This window comes from Sciurus carolinensis, chromosome 12 (assembly GCF_902686445.1).
Source record: "Sciurus carolinensis chromosome 12, mSciCar1.2, whole genome shotgun sequence".
NCBI lineage: Eukaryota > Metazoa > Chordata > Mammalia > Rodentia > Sciuridae > Sciurus > Sciurus carolinensis.
In genome coordinates, this window is record NC_062224.1 from 53,317,996 (window position 1) to 53,322,926 (window position 4,931).

The 4,931-nt window shown below is 40.2% G+C and overlaps 1 pseudogene; it reads right to left on the bottom strand.

The window, feature by feature from the left end:
• Positions 1–4,031: 4,031 nt before the first annotated feature.
• LOC124961732 (palmitoyltransferase ZDHHC3-like) lies at positions 4,032–4,931 on the bottom strand (annotated as a pseudogene).

Genomic DNA, 4,931 nt, shown 5'->3' on the forward strand with positions numbered 1-4,931 from the left:
TGCTTTTATATTTTGGCCTGTAATTTGTGTTAAATACATTTTTTTATATTATGATATCCCATCATTCCTGCTCTCAGATTGGGATTTACATCACTGGTTTCCCTGAAAAGTCTTCAGACTGAGGCTGAATTACATCAGCTTGCAGACAGCAGATTGTGGGAATCCCCAGCCTCTGTAATATGTCGTTTTAACCATTTTTATGTGTACCTCTCAATGGAATTAATACATTCACAATGTTGTGTAACCATTACCACCATTTATTAATTATTTAAATGACTATTTTATAATGAAATACTAAATGTTTTCCAATTATTTTAGAAAATGTATTTCTTGACCTTTCCCAATAATATTGTACTAGAAACTTAAAAAAACATTTTCTCATAATCAAGAAGTTAATCTTAAATGATCAATTATTAGATTAGGCAAATGGTAAATTATTTAAGTAGATGGATTTTAGATATAGTATTGTGTATACATGTATATACATGTATTTATATGTATATATGTGCTTGTATGTAGTTATATATTTATAAAAATTTAAAAATTTTTAAGTTTAGAATGAATATATTTTAGAATATATACTTGTTTCTTTTACAAATATCCCACTGAAGTTGACATAAATAAGAAGTTTGATCAATGGATATTAAGTTATATATACTATATGGGTGTATGTTTTAGTCTGTGTGTTTAGATTTTTACTGCTGTGACCAAAAGACCTAAGAACAATATTGGAGAAGTAAAGTTTACTTGGGCCTCACCATTTCAGAGGTCTCAGATCATACATGGGCAACTCCATTCCTCAGGGGCTGTATTAGGGTTCTCTAGAGGAACAGAATCAACAAGAATATGATTATAAAAGAGAATTTATTAGATTAGCTTACACAACCAGAAGCTGGATAGCCCACAATGGCCATCTACAGGCCGGAGACCTTGAAGAGCTAGTAGCTGCACAGTCCAAGAACGAGTCTCAGAACAGAGGATCCACAGTGCTATCCTAGTCCGAGACCAAGGCATCTGAAAACTCCCTCTAGAATCACTGGCAGAGTCTGCTTTGGAAGAGTAAAGAAGCAAAAGTCTGATATCCTCAGGTCACAACAGTAATCAAGAACCTGTTCTAGAAGAGTTGAGTTTGCATCTGTATCTACTTCCTTGTTCTTCCAACTTTTATTCCATCCAATCCACTATCCTCTTAGGCAGTGCTGCCCATGCTTGCGGAGGGTCTCCACTTCAGTTCACTATCCCACATTCCAATCATTCCTAGACCTTTCCTCAATGACATACCCAGAAGCCTCTTAATCATCAGCATTTCTTAATCCAATCAAGTTGACAATTCAAATTAACCATTACAGAGGCCAACATAAGGCAGAATATCATGGCATAAGAGTATGGTAGAAGAAAGCAGCTGGAGCATGGCACCAGGAAGCAGAGAGAGAGACCTCTGCTCAACAAGGACAGAACATAAGCCCCAAAGGCATGCCCCCAATGACTAACCTCCCCCAGCCATATCCTGCCTGCCCACAGTTACCACCCACTCAGTTAAACCCTATAAGAGGATTAATGCATTGATTATGTCAAGTCTCTCATAACCCAATCATTTCACCTTTATGCTTTCTTGCATTTTCTCACACATGTGCTTTGGGGGACACCTCATGTCTAAACCATAACAATATGTAAAGTTTATATATCTTTCATACATATTTAAATATCTTTTGACATAACAGAACATTGGTCAGAACTTGTTTCTGGCTTTAATTCTCAGTATGATGGACCATTTACCCTATTTTATAGCTGAATATACTAATATCCTCATGATAAATGCCCTAACTACAGTTCTTTTCCTAGAAGGACTTTATAATCCATCAATTCCTGGAATTTTCACTTTTAATTTTATTGCTAACACCCTTAACTTTCCCATTCTTTTGATTTCAAATATCTTATCCCAATTACAATATGATCAACTCATGCACATATTATGAAAATGTTTTTCATCTCTAATACTAGCTTTATGCCTATGATACATCTCCATACTGAGTTTCCCATCAAAGATTGTGTGTGTGTTTGTGTGATCCATCAGCACTAACTCAACTGATCAAAATAAATGCTCGTTTTTCTACTCTTATTCTTTATAAAAATCTCTGGGTTTTGAATTGTCTTATCTCAAATAGTTCAAAATCATTTTAAAAAGTACATTTCACAGTTAATATTATAAAATTTATTAAGAAATATTTGAGAATAAATACTTGCTTCTCTTACAAACATCCCATTGAAATTAAAATTGATCAGATAGTCAGGGGAAGTACATTTTGGTTTTCTATTGCACAATAGGTGACTGCAAATAATGACAATGTACTCAATGCTTCACAAAGCTGGAAGAAAGTATTTTAAATGTTTTTTTCCCATAAAAATGATAAATATTTGAATATTTGAGGAGATTGATGTTTACCCTTATTTAAACATCACATAGTGTATGCACGTATGAAAACATCATAAGGTACTGCATTTTAATCCACCTTCCATTCTTTTCTTTCTTTTTTTTTTTTTTTTTTTTTTTGGAAAAGTTTTATTGCATTGTTTCCATGTGGAAGCACTGACAGAATCGAAAAGGCAGCAAGTTCCACTTATTTTTCTGAAAAATCACATGGCTAGATTAACTTTCTCCCTACCCAGGACTAGACTGAATAAACTTATCCCCCGCCCCCCCCCAAAGCGAAAGCTAAAAAGGGAGATTTGTGACAATCACTTAAAAACAAATCAGTGTAGGAAATTCACAGATGGTCTGGATTCAGACTGGTTATTTTTGTGTCTGAGGGCACTCTCTACCTCCTCACCTCTCCCCACCATCTTTGGTCCTTCCTCTAGCTTGTCACCACCTCTTTCAAATGAGACCCAATGCAGGAAGTGCCTCCCATGGGAAGGCTGGCCAGTCTCAATGCAGCAGGGCTGGGTTCCCCTGCTCAGTCCAGTGAGCAGACGCCTTCTGTCAACTTTAAAAATGTCGTCCCAGATCAAGGCTAGCTCCATGCCAGGACAACAGTCTCCTAGGTTAAAGTAAGACATGGGTATATGCACATTTCATGCTCTTAAATGTCAAAGGTGGACCCAGGTTAGAGATTTATAAAATGAGAAGGGCTTGATGGTGGGGCACGTGTGTTCCACCCAGAATCAACACTGCTTCATTGACATCTTGCCAGGGAAGGGAGGGAGGTGGGGTGGTCAGAGAGGAAGTAGTTGTAACAAAGAAAAATGTAGCTTGCTTGAAACTGCATGCCCACCCACCCCAATCCTTTGATTGTACAGGGCATTTTAAAATGGAAAACTTATTTCCTTCATATTCTTCCAAATCATCAGAGGATAAATCTGTTGATTTAGAATACAAATAAGACCCCTTCAACTCTCTCCCTTCCCACCAGAATAATTCTACACAACCCAGGCCCATAAAGTACAAGGCAGAACAAATGATTTTGTGAATAAGGAGGCAAACCGTGTCCACTTTGGGGGATGAGGCCGCTGCACCATGGGCCCTTCTGAAGGCTCCAGCCTTGATCCTGCCCTTCTCAGGCCTCAAGGGGCAAACAGCCATCTCTCCGTGAGATTTCAGTCCCATGGGGCTCCTGCCACTGCCTCCTGGGCAGTGGGAGGTCAGGGCCCTCCTGGCTTTCCTACTGGGCCAGTCCATCCATGCACAGCATCAGGTCTCACTCAATTAGTAGAAGTGGACATGGCCTGGAGACAGCACCCTCCACGTTAGTCATGCCAGACAGATAGCAGAGAGGAAACCAGAGACCAGAGAAGTGATTTTAAAAGGAAAAAGAGAGCAGCTTCGGTCATCAAAAAATCAAAAAGGATGATTTTTAAAAAATAAAATATGGGACTTTTTTTTTTCTTTGCAATGTTCAGCCATTTTACTTGAGACATAAAAAAGGTTTTAAGAGTAGTTGATTTGCTTTTCGGTCTAAACATTCATGAGAACAGATCGGACGATAGTGCTGTGATGTGGTTTGTGTCTGAGTGGCAATGCTGGTCAGGGTCCTTCAGACCACATACTGATATGGGTCTGCCTTCCCTTGATCTGGCGTGGCAAAGGGGCGGGCCCAGCCTAGAGAGAAGGGGTGGCCAAAAACTGCTTTCATGTTCATCCATTTTGTTTTTTTAGCCCATCTTCTCTCTTCCTTTTTCAATTGTTCTATTCCCGTCTCATCTGTGCAGATGGAGTGCACCTGGGCTCCAAACATCACTGACGTGAAAATGAGGAAGCAGCGCCTCAAAGCACAGCAGGATGAGGAGGATCACCGTGGTGGTGGTGAGAAGGAGCTGCACTTTGTCAAACTGACTTTATGGGGCTGCTTTCTTTCATGAAGAGAGACTTGGACCTCTGCTGTTCCTTCACTGTTCACGCCATAGTCTTGCAGTAGATTTAACAAAATGAGGTAGACAGTTGTCCAATCTTCTTCAAAGCAATTCAGGAAGTGGAATCCCACCATGATGAGGGCGTGCAAGGATATGAGAGCTATGTACATTGTAAACAGGACGAAGTACTTCTGGTTGTTCTCGCCGACACAGTTATTGACCAGTGGTGGTCCATCTTGCGAATGCACCGCTTACAAACACTGCAGTGGTGGGCTCTGTCGGGCTTGATGCTGCAGCATTTGGGACACTTGTATACCACCTGACCAGGCTTCAACTGTAAACTCTCGATAAATTCTTTAGTGGCATTTCCTTTGGGCACTGCCTCGGGGTCAGTCAGCATGGCCCGGCAGTGGGAGGCCAGGGCCAAGAAGGCCAGCAGGTTGAATACAATTCCGTTGATGATGCTATACACGTAGTCTCTGGATGGAATCAGCATGACAAAGAGGACCACAAACTTTCTCCGGCTGGAGGTATTCTGGCTTCCGCTCAATGTCTCGAAAGTGGTGGGTGGGGATAAGCATCAT